Genomic DNA, 19,533 nt, shown 5'->3' with positions numbered 1-19,533 from the left:
AAAGTCAAAGAAGAGATCAGGATGGTCACATCCACTGGTTCTATTCATCATTGCCCTGGAGAGTATAGCCAATGCAATAAAGCTAGAAAAGCTTTTGTGTAAGGAATAATAAGTGGAAAGGACGAGAGGAAATGTTATTTTCAGACAATGTGGTGGTCCATTTTGAAATTTAACTAATATTAAACTATTAGTTTTAATAAGAAAGATGAACATTCAGAAATAAATAATGGTCTTTGCTGCAGTGGGATCCCATGTTTATATGACGGTTGTTAGGTGTAAAGCTTTTCCTCTGCTTCTAGAAAGTACTGTTGTAACTAAATTGCATTCCTTCAATATTCCTACACTGGAAGCCCTAACCTCCAGGGACCCAGGATGTGACTGTATTTGGAGATAAAGCCTTTAAAGATATGATTAACTTGGGATCCCTGGGTGGCGCAGTGGTTTAGCGCCTGCCTTTGGCCCAGGGCGCGATCCTGGAGACCCGGGATCGAATCCCATATCGGGCTCCTGGTGCATGGAGCCTGCTTCTCCCTCTGCCTGTGTCTCTGCCTCTCTCTCTCTCTCTGTGTGACTATCATAAATAAATTTTAAAAAAATTTAAAAAAAAAAAAGATATGATTAACTTAAAATGATGCTGTTACAATGGGTCCTACTCCAATATGACTGGTGTCCTAATAGGAAGAGGAGATTAGAACACACAACAAAGAGAATACCAGGGTATGCATGCACAGAGCAAAGACCACTTGAGGACACAGTGCAGGACGGCCATCTACAACCAAGGAGAGAGGCCTCAGAGGAAACCAGTCATGACAACGCATTTAATATTGGACTTCTAACACCAAAACTATGAGAAAATAAATTTCTGTTGTGTAAGCCACCTCAGATGTGGTATTTTGTTATGGCAGCCCTAGAAGACTAATACAATCTTATGAATTAACAATGTCTAATTAAAATGTAATAGGAATATTACATTTAAAATATCTCATTTAAAATAGCAATGAAAGGGCAGCCCAGGTGGCTCAGCAGTTTAGCGCCTCCTTCAGCCCAAAGCATGATCCTGGAGACCTGGAATCAAGTCCCCGGTCAGGCTTCCTGCGTGGAGCCTGCTTCTCCCTCTGCCTGTGTCTCTGCCTCTCTCTTTCTCTGTGTCTCTCATGAATAAATAAATAAAATCTTAAAAAATAAAATAGCAATGAAATTAAAAAGTACTTAATTAGGAATAAATCTAACAACAGTACATGTTTAAGGTATTTATAGGAAAAATTATGAACCTTCCTGAATAAATGGAAAGATAGAGCAAGTTCACCCTTAGGAAGACAGTATCATGAAAATTTCCATTCTTTCCCAAATTAATCTATTACATTTAGTACAGTAACATCAAATTCAACTCAAATAGAGTTTTCATGAACAAGGAAAGAAATTAAAACAACAACAAAAACACTGACAAAGTACATAGACGAAAGCACTTGATTCCCTTGCTGGCTATAATGCAAAAGCCTTAGTAATTAAGGCAGAGTAGTCACTATGCATTTACGAAGTATTATTTGAGCTTTTACTGTAAAATACAATAATTCTTGTTGTTTTCAGATTTTAAAAAATTGTGTTAAGGATTGTCTACCATTCAGTTTTCTAGAAGACTTTTTTATTGCTATAGAAATAGCTACTGTAACAATGCCTTTTCAACATCCCAAGAAATGGCCACATGGCTTTACTTCTTTCACCTAATAACAAATTGTATTATATCAATTGATTTCTTAAATGGAAATATCCTTTTATTTCAGGAATAAACTCAACTTGGTGGTAACATGTAGTTCTTTTCACATGTACCTAAATTTAATTAGCTAATATTATATTTGGTATTTTTGAGTCGATATTCACAAGTAAGGTTGATCTCTAGCTTCTTCTATTTTTTATTTTAGTATTGAGGTTTTCTGGCTTTAAAAGTTGTAAAGAACTTCATTTTTATCCTTTGGAACGGTTTAGATAGGATATTAAAAGTCGATCCTTAACAGTTTGAAATAATTCACTAGAAAAAACTTGGGGCCTACGGCCACTTTCTTTTATGTGGTGTGTAGTTTGCTAAAAACATTTTATGTTGATTACAATGCTACTCCTACTTAAGTTTTCTACTTCATATGGAGTTAGTTTGATAACATAATTTAGAAATATTTTCAAGATTTTTTTTACAAGAAGTTGTAGATTAACATAACAACAAAAACAACAACAAAATAACTCTATATATCAGATTCAGGCAGGGAAGAAACAGCTGCCTATTAAGTCATTAGTCTCTGAGTTTGGGACCTTAATCTCTAGTTTGGGAAAACAGCAAGATTATAATAGGAAATCTCTTTTAGCTTTGATCAGAATATTTTTTCATCAAGTGAATTAAGAGTGTCATATGCTAAAGTCTAAGTATACTTCCTCTGTCTAGCTTAAGAGGATACAGAGAAACAATAGATCTATCTCATTCTCCAAAAGGGCTCACCTTCTGGTTATAATTTTCCTTTCCAATGAAGAACACAATGCATAAAAGTAACCAACAACTGAGTAGTGTGCCCCTGCAAAAATTAATTCTTCATCATCTCTTTCCACTATTGCAGGATGTCAGCCACATCAGACCACCCAGTCCTTTGACTAATTCTGGTACGTGAACTCTATTTCAGGAGGCTCCAGTTAATTTCTATCTCTCTGCACACCTGTCACTACCCCTCCCCACTCCACACACATACACCCTCTGCCTAAACCATCCCCAGCCTGCCATCAACATTAGAGATATATGTGTTTCAAATTTCTAGGTCTAAATTTCCAAAGAGAATTCTGGTTTTACTCATGACAAATGGCACCAAAGCTGCTGCCAGGTTTAGATTATTGTGGGACCCTAAGTTTGGGTGCAGACCCATTGGGTCAATGTCAGTACAGGGCACCTAGTAGCCAAGAACCCAAGTTTCTTGGGAGGCTGGTATCTTAAGGCCAATATCTAAATGCAGTGATCTTTTTTTTTTTTTTTTTTTTCCTATCAACTCTGTTTCCTCTCTTTTCATTCCTTCTTTGAAGGCTTCTGGATCCCTGATCACAGGTAATATTTGAGAGGGAGGAGGGAAATAAATGGTGGACATAAAAAAGGGAGGGGTTAGACACATTAAATTTTTTTGCCTCTAAATGAAAAAAAAGTGTTTTGCAAATTTTTATGGCTTTTGAATTTAAAAGCAGAGCAGAGAAGGACACTTTTGAAGCACATGGGAAAAGTTCCAAACCAGAGCTGCTAGGAAACAGCAGTTGAGAGAGGAAAGTTCAAGAGCCATCTGTATGTCACCAGTGCCTCTGAAAGCCCTGGGAGGTGCTGGAGGAAAGTGGCATCCTGAGGCAGTTTATTTTATGGTGAGTGTATAAACGTTTGAGAAGACCCTGAGAACCACATTTCATCACATGGCCTTCAGGGGCCCTGCAGTCTACCGGCTAGAGGCTGCCAGGAGGTGGAAGGCCACTGAATACCGTGACTGCTCTGTCCTGTGCCTGCTGAATAAAGTATCACAGTAACTTTATTTTTGGAAACAGCCCCAGAACTGGAAGACCCTTTGCTTGTGGCACCCTCATTTCCACCTTGAGTACAAATAGAAGTCAAACAGAAAGTTGGTCAATGGCCATCTAGATGGGCAAAGCCAAGACTGGATGGAGTTAAATATGAGTCTTGAGGAGAGATGCACAAGAGTGGACGTGGTGAGCGCCCCACACCTGGGGCAGAAACAGGTCCCAACCCCTCCCTGTTGGGAGAAGTAAGAGGAAAGCATCTTCCAAAGTCAAGAAATTTGTTGACCAGCTTACAGAGTGGCCAACTGGCTGTGCTTTCTCAGTTGTCCACTGTGAGGAATAGAGATGGAGAGACCAGGACTTAGCACTGCCAGTCACGAGAGGCCAAAGGGCATTGCACATTTGTTTTCCTTCTGTTGTGGAGATTTCAATGGAGTATCCACTATCACACTCCAGTTTCTCACCTCAGAGTGTAGAGAAAGTAGAACACACAGAAAGAGAATATTGATCTGGCAATACAGGAAGTATGTGGGACCGTAGTGATCTACAGTCTTTTGACTAATTCTGATACATTAACTCTATTTCAAGGCTAGCAGAACAGAAAGAATTCTTAGAGATTATCTGGGTTAAAAAATACGTGCCAAAAAGTGAGGCGATGGCCAGAGCTCACACAGGAAGTTAGTGGTACAGATGACAGTGGAGCTAGTCTCTCTTAGTCTTGGTTTAGTGTCTGCAATATTGTGACTTATAAGAAATACATATTGGGCCATTCAGATGATCAGAGTATATTTCTCACATGTATTTGGTCTTTGCCTGGCTTGCAGTTCCTACAATCCTTGGAATTTCCAGTGATAAGAACTTTGAAGTTGTTTTTTATTATGTTATTTAAGGTGACTTTTGTATCCCAATCAAGGGTGGGGGAAAAGGGGCTGTTTGCCAGGGGGCCCAACCATGTACTTAGAGGGTTGGAATTTTTAGACTCACCTCCTGGCCTCTGGGGAGGGGAGAAGAGTGGGGGTTGAAGGCCAGTCGTGACTGTGTAATGAAGCTGCCATAAAACCCCAAAGGACTGGGTTCAGGAACTTCCTGATTGGTGAACAGGTGAAAGTTAGGGAGAGTGGTGCACCCTGAGAGGATATGGAGCACTCTTTCCCCATACCTTACTCTATGCATCTCTTCCATTTGGCTATTGATTCATATCCTTAATAAACTGGTAAACATAAGTGTTTCCCTGAGTTCTGTGATTCTCTCTAGCAAATTAATCAAACCTAAGGAGGAGGTCATTGGAAGTTCCAGTCTGTAGCTAGTGGGTCAGAATCATAGGTAATGGTCTGGGGCTTGTGTTGGCATCTGAATTGGGGATGGATGGCATTCTCCTAGGATTGAACCCTTAACCTGTGGAATCTGACGCTCTCTCCAGGTAGTGTCAGAATTGAGTTGAAGTCTCAGATAGCTTTCTGGTGTCTGATAATTGCTTGGTGTTATGTGTAGGGGAATCCCCTCCCCTGAGTTAGAATTGGATTCACCAACTCTGAGAGAGTATTCCCCATCTTATCACGAAATTTCTTTTTTTTTAAGATTTTATTTATTTATTTGTCAGAGAGAGAGAGCACACAATCAGGGAAGACAGCAGGCAGAGGCAGAGGGAGAATCAGGCTTCCAGATGGGCAGGGATCCTGATGCAGGGCTCCATCCCAGGACCCAAGGATCACAACCTGAGCCCAAGGCAGACACTTAACTGACTGAGCCACCCAAGCGCCCCTCATACAACTTCTTAACGACTCATTCACATGTATCCACACATTTATTGAGCACCTTCTTTATGCCTAGTGCTCTCATGGGTATAGGGAAAGTAGAGGGGTGGTTGTGCTGTTGGGGAATGCTGGAATGTAATAACATCCTACAGTTCCATAATCCTTTACAGTTTACAAAGCACTGAACATACTCTAGCTCATTGGTCAGTTTTGGTCCTTAAAGTCTGAGAAGTGTTTATCCTTAGTTTATATGTGAGAAAACAAGCATTGCTCGAGGTAATACAGGAAGCAATATAGCCAGGATACAACTCAGATACTTGACCTCAATGATTTTCAGTGTAGTTAGATAAAACATAAACACGTGAAAGAATTAGTAAATTATATACGATAGTACAATAGTTCATTTAACTCATTCTTGCATAATTTGATAAGCTCCATTCCTTTGAGAAGCTTCTGAGCAGAGATGTCCAATAGATCTTTGAATCTAGGTGGAAGGAATAGAAGACTCAGGATCCATCACATATAGATGGCAATAGAAATCACAGGAGTTGTATTTGAAGTTGGCCCTTTCAGCAATGATTACCATTTTATTAACAGTTTACAAGAACAAAGGAGAGAACCACTATGATTTTGAGAGCTGCAAGTGTAGGATGCTTTATTAAAAGTCATCATTCGTGAAACAAAAAATATACTGAGGAATTGGGTTATCTACCCGGCCTCTCCACTCTGACTGGCTGGAATTTGAATTCTCTCCAGTCTATCTGTTGATCTCTGGCATTAATTCAACTGACAACTCTCCAATAGTTGCTCTTTGTTTGTCCTCATGGCTTGCTACTCTATGCAGCTTGGTACTCAAGAAAATATTCAAGAGAGAACCTCTGTGCATATTTCTGCAACTCTTTTCCATCTGTGGTTTTTGTCCTTTGCTGTATTCTGTGCATCAAATTCCAGCTCCATCAGCTTCCACTACTCCAACCTGTGTCTTCACAGTTCAGCAACATCACCGTGTTCTGCTTGGGTTCTCCCTCCTGTTCTTCAAGACATAAAATGTCTCCAGGGAGAAAGTCAGGATGCTCATTACTTTCATTTTGCTTTTCTTCTTTCTCTCCGGGAATGTAATACAGTTCTGAAAACAGTTATTTTCATATATGTTATCCAGGTTTCTAGTTGTTTACGATGTGAGGGAAATTTCGCTACCACTTAAGCTTCCAACATGGCTTAAGTGTTCCCACGTAGTTTTGAAGTGATGCCGATCTGCTCTGAATGACATTTCGCATTAATTGCTGTATGTTAAAATTTTAAGTGTAACCATCTCAAAAATAAAAACATAAAATAAAACTTCCAACCCAAGGGAGCACGAGACAAGGTAAAATAAAGAAAACTTGGTCATTCCAACACTAGATGGGAAGGGAGGAAAAATGAAGGAAAGAGGATTCCAGTGCCAAGAAAGGAAGTCAAGAGCAGGAACAGATGGGACTATTTACTCCTGACAATATAGAGATGATTGAGGTATTTGGAAAAGACTTTAAAATAAATACTGGATGTTTAAAATTCTCAAAGAGCCGAAGGAGAAGCCAACATGATGGAAGAATTAAAAACTACGGAAGATTAAAGGTAGGCATTAAAAACCATGAGAAAATTAGAACTGAAATAAAAAATTAGAAAAAGCTAGACATAATATTCTGAAGAAAGAGTAATTCCTTGGAAGTTAGAGTGGAGAAAATCTACTGGGATATAACAAAGAGAGATAAAGGAATGGACATCTACAGCATTCCTCTCCCAACATGTCCACAATACATAAAACTCACTATGACTTAATTATAAAGTAAATCTTATTAAAATCTACTAGAAAGGGTGATTTTAACATACTTCTCTCAGAAACTACTCTAATCAAAAAAAGCAAGTATGTGGGATTCTTGAACAACATGATTCTCAAGCTTGATCTAACAGATAATGTTTAGAATCTTGGGTAGAGGGATCCCTAGGTAGCTCAGCAGTTTAGCGCCTGCCTTTGGCCCAAGGCCCGATCCTGGAGTCCCGGGATCGAGTCCCACGTCGGGCTCCTGGCATGGAGCCTGCTTCTCCCTCCTCCTGTGTCTCTGCCTCTCTCTCTCCCTCTCTCTGTATATCATAAATAAATAAATAAATAAATAAATAAATAAATAAATAAATAAATCTTTAAAAAAAAGAATCTTGGGTAGAGCAATAAAATGGGTCATACATCAGATGACCACACACACACACACCAGTCTGTTCTCTATTCTGTTCCATTATTGAATGTGTCTTTGCTTATACTGATACCACAATCTTAATTATAATGGCCTTATAATTCTTTTTGTCCTCCAGTCTAGAAGATAAAAGGTTAATCTGTAGCTTCCTTCCCCAATCTATGCTTCAAAATTTCATAAATATACCGAGGGGTGATGAATCTTGTGGAAAAGGCTCTCAGTTTTGATACTCCCATAGCAGATGATCACCAAAACCTTTGTTGCTTTTCTGTCCTCTGTGGCAGCCTTCTGTCAGGAACCAAGCCTGGATTTCAAGTCTTTCTCTGGGCCTGGATTTCAAATCTTTTTCTTGGGATTTGATGAAAGTCCCCAAGGAGAAAGTGCCTGTTAGTGCCAGTGTTAATTTACCACTCCTCTTGCTGGTTTCTTTTTCTAGCTAACTCCCTGTGGTAGCTCTTGGCTTTTAAGAACTAGGGACTGCATTAGTTTCTAACACCCAAATGTTTTAAGAATTTTTTTGGTTGGCGGGGGCGGTGCCTATGTGGCTCAGTGGGTTAAGCATCTAACTCTTGATTTCAGCTCAGGCCATGATCTCAGGGTCCTGAGATTGAGCCCTGTGTAAGGCTTTGTGCTCAGCAGAGAGTCTGCTTGAGGATTCTCTCTCTCTCTCTCACTACCCCCTCCCCTGTGCTCTCTCTCTCTCTTTTTAACTTCACAGATGGCCTTAAATTCATCAAGTGTGTTATGGGGGGAAATAACCATATACCTGAAGCCTCTCAAGACATCAACGCTGTTCACTTTAGCCTCATGAGACCATGAACAGCTTTTCCGGTTTTCCTTTGCCCCAGCAACAGTGCCGTGATCCTTAATTTATAGCCGGTACCAAGATCGATACATCCTCCCTGGGGGGAATGAATCAACTGCTGATCTTCAGCTCTCTCCAAATGGTCATCTACTGCCTGAAAATTCAGTCCATCTAGTTTTCATTGTTTCCATAGCTTTCCAATGTCTTTAAAATATGATGCGTGTATTTTATCTGGCTTTTCTAAGTGATTGTTGTTGATCACAGCAGAGGCCTGCCAATTAGACTAGGATCCACTTCTCACAAAGAAAAAATATGACATTTTTTTACTCAGGTTAAAAAGTATAGGGGTTCTGGGTGGTTCAGTCAGTTAGGTGTCTGCCTTCAGCTCCAATCATGGTCCCACGGTCCTGGGATCAAGCCCAGCATTGGGCTCCCTGTCCGGCAAGGAGTCTGCTTCTCCCTCTCTCTCTGCTCACCACACCCCACTGTGTACTTTCTCTCCACCCCCCACCAAATAAATAAATAAAATCTTTTTTAAAAAAAAGTATAAGTAGGTTTGCAAAGGCCCACCATATCAAAGGAAACTGAGACGAAAATTGTATGCGCCTCCATGTTAGCAAAGTAGTTACTTAGTATGACTAGAAAAGCCAAAGGAGGTTCCAACCCTAATCCCCTTCCCCACTTCTCTGCCATGAGAGTGATCTCTTCTACTACAAACAGATACCGTATCCATAAGGGTACGTACTCTAGGTTATGATCAATAAGAAAGTTTATTTGCTCTGACAAAATAGGAGGCCTCACTTTCTTGGTTTGGCACAAAGATCTCATTTGGTGAGGAAAGCAGCCTTCTCCACCTTGATCTAATTAACATAGGGCATATAAAATTAGCAATATCATCTAGTACACTTTGAAAGACATGAAAAGTCTAACAGTGAGAATCACAGACTAGATATTTATTTTTGTAAGTGGATATGGGAAGAACTTGGTCAATGTTTCCACCAACCTCTGTCTGTATATCCAGCCTTACCTAACAAGCTGGATATACAGGAGACATTACTAATAGCCCACTGAATATTTATTATCCTCCTTCCCCTTTTTGCAGAATCCCAATTTTGTTTGGAGAAGTGGGGACAAAATGCTTTGTCTCTCAGGCTCACTTGTAACTAGGGATTGTCCAAGGAGACACAATTGTGGATGGAATTTAAGGGGCAGTCTATCAGTTATGGAAAGTTTGTTTTTCTGATTAAAGAGATAAATGCAGCTGGTATATGCCTTTTGTCCTTACTCCTTTACCTTGCTTCCACCTAGAACACACTTCTGATGCCTGGAAATGAAACAGCCATTTTGAAAAAATACCACAGGGTGGGAAAGACAGGGATATTTCCTTGGGAAGTTGCACTATCCCCAAACTAACAATATCCAGACTACTTGCTATGTGAGAAAAAAATAAAGGTGATAATCTAGCACATGTAGCCAAATGCAATCCTAGTTAATGGAGATGAGTTTTTTACAGAATTTTAGGAATGTGCAATCTAGTAGAGGTTCTGAGAATCCAAGGAAAGAGATTTTAAAAATGAAGACCACTCAACTGTGCCATAAAGAAAACATGGAAAGAAAGGGGTTTATGAGAATACCAAAGAATAGTTCTTGATTATTGGGGGTTTCCCTAGAACACTGAGTAAGGCTTTCCAAAACCTGTTCATAGCACACTACAGAATTATTTATTCCTCCCCTTGCTGTCTATACCCCAAAGTCCTTTTCATCCAAAAATGATGACATGTCCTAGTCTTTCTCCCTCTTTCAAAATACATCCCCAAAAGTTTTCCAGAATTTGTCCTGAGTTGCACCTTGTCACTCTTGCCCACCTCCTCACACCTTTATAATCTATCTTCTCTTGAAAGTCCTCTTTGTACTTTCCAAAGCAACTTATTTAAATTGGTTTGGTTGCTTTTACTTCTCCTTCTCATCTATTATCCACATCTGTGCAACAACACCAGGAATAGAACTTGCAGAGGAAATTATCTTTAGCATGAAAAGAAAGGTGAGAGTCCTTTATGTTACCTTTTATTATTTTATCACACATAGATATGCATGATTAAAATACATGCTTAGACACATGCATTCATGTGCCTTTATGAACACAGATAATCCTGAAGAATCTTCCTCAAACTAGGCTTGCTTTCATAAGGATCAAATGTCAACTCCCACCTTGGCCCACCCCTCTAATTTTACTCGGTAAACGATAATTTGTGCATTCAATCCCCCTAAATGGGAGCTTCATCAGCACATTTCATGACATTCAAAGCAATTCAGAAGGCTGCTCTTGAAAAATAACATAGAGTACCACACATTCCATACATCATCTCTTCTCTTTGCAAATCCAGAAGATGGGAACACCCTTTCCTCTCCCCAGCTGTCCAGTGTCGTCCACTGACTGCCATGTTGCACAGGAAACCCCAATCTCAGTTCCCCCTGAGTCGTCGAGGCCACATCCCAAGAAATAATTTCTGCCTTAGGAAACAGTGCCCTTGCTTCTAAAGCCACATCTCACATTTTATTTTGGGTTTCTGATGCCCTTTTTATTGTCATCTGTCTTTCATCAGTCCCCCATGGAGAATTCCAGCTACCAGTACTAACAACATTATACACAGTACCACCATTGATGCCAACATCAAATGGAAATACATATTTTTTTTGTTAGGGTGTATAAACTTCCTGGTTTAATGAAGCAAAGCTACGCTGAAAGTTTATCTAACTCAGTTTATAATAAGAAAATGCCTTGGTGCATGTATTTGTGTTGTAAAGAAAAGCTAAAATTAACACTTTTAAGACCACCTCCGACACAGGAGTAAATCTTGTTATAAGAAAAAAATAAAAAGAAAAAAGAAAATCAAGGTAAAAGTTGATTAAAACACCAAACCAAATTAAATTTGATCTAATAGTGTTTACTTGTTTTAACATCTGGAAAAGTTTGGGCATACACTGCAAACATTTTTAACCTAATTTAAAAATAAATTATGCTTAGTTTCCACAGATGTATTTAAGTTGGGTCCTTTTAAAGAAATAATTCTTTAGGAATTTTTTGGTTTTTTGCATTTAACAGGCAAGAATTTAGATCATAAGGTGCCAATGGAAAGAATATCTAAATATCTCCCCTAATGGGTCCTCAAAAGAGGACCCTAGTATTTAAAAAAATATCATTTAAAAAGATCCTATACCCTCTGCTGGGCAAAAAACAGACAGATGTGGAGGATCTCCTAAATAAGGAGGGGATGTTGCACAGGGATGTTTTCACCTGCAGAGAGGGGAAAGAGAAGTAGCTGATGGGGGCCTCCGCACTGATCTTGACTCTGAGCATATGCACTAAACTCCAGGAGAGTGAGAGGCTCCCATACAATTGAGAGATTAAGCTGAAATTCCTAAGGGCTCCGGCACCCCTTAGAGGCTCTACTTTTCTTCTCCCTGCCCAACAAACATGTTTCCCCCCAGTGGCCAAAGTGTAGAAACTATTCTCCCAAATCCCTTGACTGTTTGGTGTTAGAGCTTGCAGCCCCTTCCACCCCATCTTATGTATCAGGGAACACTCTACATGCTACTGGGTAAGAAAGGTACTTATGGAGACTAGCTTACTTAAATATAGGTATTTATGGAGACTAGCTTGGGAAGAAAAGCTGAAAAGGCTATTTGAAGACCCAACACAACCTTGATCAAGCCTAAAGTTCTGCTCTTTTGTTACCAGAAATCTAAAAATTTGCCTCCTTATCTGGTTGGCATCAGCTTAGCTGTTTACTCTGTACATGAATCTGTTCCCCCAACACCCTGCTTCTCTCTTTCCCCTACTCTGCATTTGGTTTGTCAGATCTGTCTTTCCCGAATTCACAAAATACTCTGTAGCTTCTTGACGGATGGTCATCTCTTTGGACTTATTTTTTTTCTTCCCAGTCACAGCCTAACACAGGACTTCCTGCTTTCGCAGCAGGCAGTGAGTTATGCTGGGACACTGAGAAAATATAGGGCTGATTCATCTTTTGTCTGTGGGCTTTTTCAGCACCCATTCAATACCCCAGAAGAGAGTTATTACTTGATAGAAACAGTATAGACAAATGTAAGCTGTAAGTAAGAGACCCACCTACCCCCCTTTATTTTTCCTCTGTCCTCTCTTCCTATTGCAGTGTGCACCTTCTGGATGCAGCCAAGGGCTTGCCCTACTAGGGGTTCAGGCAAAGGCTGTGAGCTTTGTATGTCTGGGAAGGGCTGTGGTCAGCAAAGTTGGTTTTCTTATTAGAAAAGTCTGTTTTATACAGTGATGAAGCTTCACACTTGTGATTTAAAAAAAATTCTGTGGCAGAGACATAACCTCCCTCTAAATTCTCATCTCATGGCGTAACTTCATCCACAAACTCATAACTCAGAGCAGCCTGTGGCTGAAAATCTTGTACACATTTACTCCTTAGTCCTCATTGCTAGAAGGTAACATAGGTTAGCCACAGAATAATCCTTAAAACAGTAAGAATCACAGCCATTCCTCTCTCTTCTCAGCCTTTATATGCATTCATAACCTTAATGCACACCCCTTTATTTTATTTTATTTTATTTTTTTTTTATTTTTTTTTATTGGTGTTCAATTTACTAACATACAGAATAACACCCAGTGCCCGTCACCCATTCACTCCCACCCCCCGCCCTCCTCCCCTTCCACCACCCCCAGTTCGTTTCCCAGAGTTAGCAGTCTTTACATTCTGTCTCCCTTTCTGATATTTCCCACACATTTCTTCTCCCTTCCCTTATTTTCCCTTTCACTATTATTTATATTCCCCAAATGAATGAGAACATATAATGTTTGTCCTTCTCCGACTGACTTACTTCACTCAGCATAATACCCTCCAGTTCCATCCACGTTGAAGCAAATGGTGGGTATTTGTCATTTCTAATAGCTGAGTAATATTCCATTGTATACATAAACCACATCTTCTTTATCCATTCATCTTTCGTTGGACACCGAGGCTCCTTCCACAGTTTGGCTATCGTGGCCATTGCTGCTAGAAACATCGGGGTGCAGGTGTCCCGGCGTTTCATTGCATTTGTATCTTTGGGGTAAATCCCCAACAGTGCAATTGCTGGGTCGTAGGGCAGGTATATTTTTAACTGTTTGAGGAACCTCCACACAGTTTTCCAGAGTGGCTGCACCAGTTCACATTCCCACCAACAGTGTAGGAGGGTTCCCTTTTCTCCGCATCCTCTCCAACATTTGTTGTTTCCTGCCTTGTTAATTTTCCCCATTCTCACTGGTGCACACCCCTTTAAAAACCAAATCAGTTCTGTTTTTTTTCTACTTCCTTTATCATTACCTTTCTGCTCTTCTACCTAGAACACTGGTTCTCAAAGCATGGCCAGCCTTAAAATCACCTAGGAACTTAGGAATGCAGATTCTCCAGGTTTTATCCCCAACCTACTGAATCAGAAACTCTGGGAGTGGGGTCCAGTAATGTGTGTTTTAACAAGCCCTCCATGTGATTCAGATGCATGCTCAAGTTGGAGAAACACTGACCCGAGAGCCAGTAGCTTTGCTTTGTAGGAACTAAGCATCCCGGCATCTCAGAGAGACTAGCTCTCACTTTAGCCATCACACTTGTAACCATAGGACAGGGAGCAACTCATGAGAGCCTGCGGCACACGTCCACAAAGCATCCCTGCATAGAGAGGGTAGTCTGGCCAATCCACATGTTAGCACTGCAGTCCTGATTAAGGGAAACACCTCCAGGAGACAAGTGACTTGGAATGTGAGAGGAAGTGATTGCACATCATAATCAGTAAATTGCATGGGGATGAACAGAAGCATCTGCTACTAACATTTTCAAAGCTCCATTTTTTCACAGGTACATTCCAGAGTGTAACAAACCATTTCCACATGTGGGGGCTGATCTTTCAACTATATATCTTACCTGCCTTTTGTGTCATCACAGATTTCTTTAGAAGTTAAAGTTCACTTCAAAGTCATAGTGAAGCCAAAAGCTTTTCCAGGTGCAGTGATGAGTCTTCAGAGATGTTGGTGATCAAGGGCAGAACTGTGAATTCAGGGAGGGCTGTGAGAGCTAACCTCCCTTAGTGCCGCTCTCACTTCTGAGATCCTCCTGCCCACGTCAATTACATGGACGCACATTAGAATCCCTGAGGAAGCTTGTTAGCATATTGATGCCTGGGCTCTACTCCTAGAAGTTCTAATTGAATTGTTCTGGGTAGGGTCTATGCATTGCCATTTTTGAAAAAGTATTCCATATTCTTCTGCTGTGCACCCCAATTCTAGAACCACTAAATTATATGACTATTTCTTGAGTACTTACTGAATTAAATGAATATTTCTTGAGTACTTCCTTACTATGAGTCCCTAATAAGGCCAACAGAAGATTCAAAAAAGCATAAGGAAAGAAGGTGTGTCCTCAAGAAATGGGGAAGAAAATATACCCACCTAAACTAGAACCCATAGCTTTCTAAAGTGCTACATTAGAGCTACACAGTTACCTGTGCCAAATACAGGGTAGAGTTAATGCTAGGTGGAAACAAATGGTTAGCTCTACAGAGGAGACTGGCTTTGAATCTAGTTTTGGAGGATTTTCATCAGACAAGGGAGAAAAAAAAAACATCTTGGGCTGAGAAAATGCAAATAAACAGAAGTGTGAAGGCAAGAAAGTTCAAGAATTTTGGAGGGATCAGTAAATATTGTAGAGTCACATACAGAGAATGAGATTGTCAAGGTCACTCAGACCAGATTTTATTTTATTTTTTTTTCAGGCCAGATTTTAAAGGATTTGTGATTGCCATGGCAACAATTTGAGTCTTATTCTCAATGAAAAGCAACACTATGTGTTTTAGAAAGATATATCATTTAGAAGATAACTACTATTTCTACCAATGAAATTGTTGGGAACTATGCTTAGCCAATTAAAGAAACACTCATTGACCATTTAATTGACTTTGCTGCAAATTCCCACACTACAGTATATGAGGAATTTAAAAATGCCCAAGGCAACTATTTATAATAGATTCTTGAACCTTACACTCTCTTATAAAGCTAGTATACAAAACAGAATTTTGCCGGCTAACTAGCCAATTTCTGTTGCTGCTGCTAATCCTTATTTTTTTTAATCGTTTATTTATGGTAAAAGTAGGCTACTGGACCCATGAAGAACATTAGCCCAGATCACTTAGCTGAAGTAGTGTTTGTCAGGTTTCTCCACTGTAAAGTTATCTTCTCCCTTTTTCATACTGTAATCTTTGAAAGGAAGTCACTATTTACACCTCCTTGAGGGCAGACTGTCTACATAAATTATTTGGAATTCTACATGGGATATTTGTCTACTCTTCCCCATTTGTTTTGTTCAATCATTAATTTATATCAGTATAAACCTAGAAATTTATTTTATACTTTGTATTAGAATCTAATACTGCATTATTTACTATGACTTTTTTTTTTCATTTGTCTGGGCAATTTTGCATTCTTTTAAATCATAATTCTAAAACACGGTTATATAAAAAAGTATTCAGACTGTTATCATTTTTAAACTGAGCTCTTTCTATGTGAACTATGGTATAGGGATGTTTGTGATCGCAAAGAACAGAGCTGACCTCACTTCCATTCTTCAAAAACTAATTCGGGAAGGAAGGAAGAGCATTAATGCCTGCCATTACAAGCAGTTATTTGGAAATCCAGGAGAATCTGAACATCCTAGAAAATTAGACATTCAACATATGACTCTTCACCAAGCTTGCTCTACCTCACAAACATTCTTGGGTTGCCTTTGACAAAAAAAGAACACGTTTCTCTCTCCTTTTGCCACTAATACAAGCATTAATTACACCCTCTGCCAAAGTATGCAGAATATTTACTTTTATGATTCTAAGCAGACTCCTGACACTGATGTGGTGAAATCTGAGAGGTTGAGCAGCTGAGTCCTAGGGTTTCGGGCTGAGTTTGGGGAGGGATCAGTTATCCGATTTACCATGTGCAACCAGAAGTTTGCTCCTTGATTTTTCACCAAACCTCTGTAAAGAAAGCAACTTGTTCATAGTCATAGTGTAAGAGGAGGAAAAATAATAAACCTCTTAAGATATATATTGCCAAACCACCACCATACCCACATGTCCGTGAGAGCACAGAACACTTGAACCTTTCTGACCAACTTTATACTGCCCATTGATCTTCCTTCACTTTGCTAGGCTCCCCTTCCTCCATCTGTCAAGGGCCCTCAATGGGGGCTCTTCAGTTCACCTTCAGCAAAATGTTGACAATCACACATCAGATTTTGCTGACACATGTCATCTCTCTTGGGATGTCCCCATGACAATGAATCCACCCTGGTCTATCCACAAAGCCCAGCAGGAAACTACAGCAGCTGAAGCAGCTGCTTCCTCTTGACTCCAGCCTTTGGATGAACATTACTGGCATTTTTCAACCTCGAGAGTTGAAGCCAGGAGAAAATGTAAGTACCCTTTTACCTCCTTACAAAACTGAAGGAGATCATGCCTCTAGACTTCCGGGTACACTTCCTCTTCTGGCAAGAGAGCTTCTTTACCATCTGTTTCTAATGTTTTTTCTTGTCTCATCTTCCCAAGCAGGCTCACAAGAGCTCTGCCCTACTTCTTCCCTACTGCTTTGTGAATTCTCTCTCTTTACATTTACTGAATCCTCCTACCACTTAGAATGTTCTATCCACCTCTTCACCTACAGACCCCAGCCCTAACTTCAGGGCACAGCTCCAAATTTACATACTCTGTGGCTCCATATCACCTCCCAGCACCAGAAATTTCACCTTTCCTGCCAATGTGGTATATCTTCTGATTTGCAGGAGTGGTCTGTTATTCCTCTGCTGAAGGCAGAAAGTGGGTCCAATGCATCTTTTATATCCCCAAAGCCCTGAACATCAGGAATTGTTTTCTAATGTATATGTGCAGGAGACCCTTTGGTGAACCATAGAAATGATCCTGCAAGGGATGCAGAGCTGATATTTCCAGTCTTTCAGATGTAGAAAATCAGCAGCATGTGGATGAAGAGGTTGGCTAAAAACCAAATAGGTACTTATCTTTGCTCCTTCCTCCAACATCACAAAAGATATAAACCCCAAATGACAAAGCAGGTGAAAGAGGGGATTATAGCAAACAAGAGATAGTCAACAGAATTTAGGAAATAGGAAACAGATAAGCAAGTGGTAACTAAAGTTTGATGGCCAGTCAAGGGTCTATGGAGCCAAAGGATGCTGACTGATTCAGTTAGTACAACTCTGGAAAGATAAAGAGATGGGAGGGTGTCAAGTATCCCCAAAGGCTGCAGGGTTGGTTGAGCCTGAAAACAGGAGGATTGGTTGGTAGACCCCAGAATCCTCCCCAGCCCACACAACTAAACAATCACCTTTCTTCTCACCAGGTATAAAACAGGTTTCCACTCTGGAGATACTTTGGACTTGAGGTCCCAAGGTCCAGTTAAAGACAAAGGTGAAGAGCAATTTACACATTCAGTACAATCCCTATCAAAATACCATGGACTTTCTTCACAGAGTTGGAACAAATAATCCTAAGATTTATATGTAACCAGAAAAGACCCTGAATAGCCAGAGGAATGTTGAAAAAGAAAACCAAAGCAGGAGGGCATCACAATGCCTGATTTCAAGCTGCATTACAACAAAACAGTGTGGTATTGGCACAAAAAAAGACACATAGATCAATGGAATAGAATAGAGAACCCAGAAATGGATCCTCAACTCTATGGTCAACTCATCTTTGACAAAGCAGGAAAGAATATCCAATGGAAAAAAGACAGTCTCTTCAATAAATGGTGCTGGGAAAATTGGACAGCCACATGCAGAAGAATGAAACTGGACCATTCCCTCACACCAGACACAAAGATAAACTAAAAATAGTTGAAAGATCTAAATGTGAGAGAGGAATCCACCAAAATCCTAGAGGAGAATACAGGAGCAACCATTTTGACCTTGGCTATAGCAACTTCTTGCAGGACACACCTACAAAGGCAAGGGAAACAAAAGCAAAGATGGAACTATTAGGACTTCATCAAGATGAAAAGCTTCTGCACAGCAAAGGAAATTGTCAGCAAAACTAAAAGGCAACCTACAGAATGGGACAAGATATTTGCAAATGATATATCAGATAGAGGGCTAGTATCTAAGATATATAAAGAACTTATCAAACTCAACATCCAATAAAAACAAACAATCCAGTCAAGAAATGGGCAAAAGACATAAACAGACATTTTGCCAAAGAAGACCTACCACATGGCCAACAAGCATATGAAAAAATGCTCCACATCATTTGTCATCAGGGAAATACAAATCAAAACCATAATGAGATACCACTTTACACCAGTGAGAATGGCTAAAATTAACAAGACAGGAAACAACAAATATTGGCAAGGATGCAGAGAAAGGGGAACCCTCTTGCACTGTTGGGAATGGAAGCTGGTATAGCCACTCTGGAAAACAGTGTGAAGGTTTCTCAAGAAGTTAAAAATAGAGCTACCCTACAACCCAGGAATTACACTCAGTTACCCCAAAGATACACACATAGTGAAATAATGGGACACCTGCAATGTCCACAATAGCCAAACTGTGGAAGGAACCATGATGTCCTTCAACAGATGAATGGATAAAGAATACATGGTATATATACACAATGGAATATTACTCAGCCATCAGAAAGGATGAGTGTCTACCATTTACATCAATATGGATGAAACTGAAGAGTATTATGCTGAGTGACATAAGTTAATCAGAGAAAGACAATTATCATATGATTTCACTCATATGTGGAATATAATATATAGTGAAAGGGATCATAAGGGAAGGGGGGAAACTGAGTGGGGAAAAATTAGAGAGGAAGATAAACCATGAGAGACTCCTAACTCTGGGAAACAAACAGGGTTGCAGAAGGGGAGGTGGGCAGGAGGGTGGGGTAACTGGGTGACAGCATTAAGGAGGGCACGTGATGAGATGAGCACTGGGTTTTATATTATATGTTGGCAAAGTGAAATTTAAATAAATAAATAAAATAAAAAAGAAAACCCTACGCCAAATGACTAAAAAAGTAATAAAAATAAAAAATAAAATAAGATGTAAATATACAAAATTATAGATGGCCACGTTAAAAAAATAAAGGCAGGAGTGAGGCACCAAAGGAGAAATATAAGAGTGTAAGTAAACATCTGCAGGTG

At 39.8% G+C, this 19,533-nt stretch overlaps 1 protein-coding gene across 1 annotated transcript in view; it reads right to left on the bottom strand.

Annotated features, from left to right (window-relative positions):
* The window catches only part of OSR1 (odd-skipped related transcription factor 1), a 365,031-nt gene that overhangs the window by 56,197 nt on the left and 289,301 nt on the right, over positions 1-19,533 (bottom strand). Inside the window, 1 exon segment of the mRNA XM_072770986.1 lies at positions 14,258-14,380. The gene's annotated coding sequence lies outside the window, so the exon portion shown is untranslated.

The sequence above is a fragment of the Canis lupus genome, chromosome 12 (genome assembly GCF_048164855.1).
Source record: "Canis lupus baileyi chromosome 12, mCanLup2.hap1, whole genome shotgun sequence".
Taxonomy (NCBI): domain Eukaryota; kingdom Metazoa; phylum Chordata; class Mammalia; order Carnivora; family Canidae; genus Canis; species Canis lupus.
This window is presented reverse-complemented; position numbering and strand designations above follow the sequence as displayed.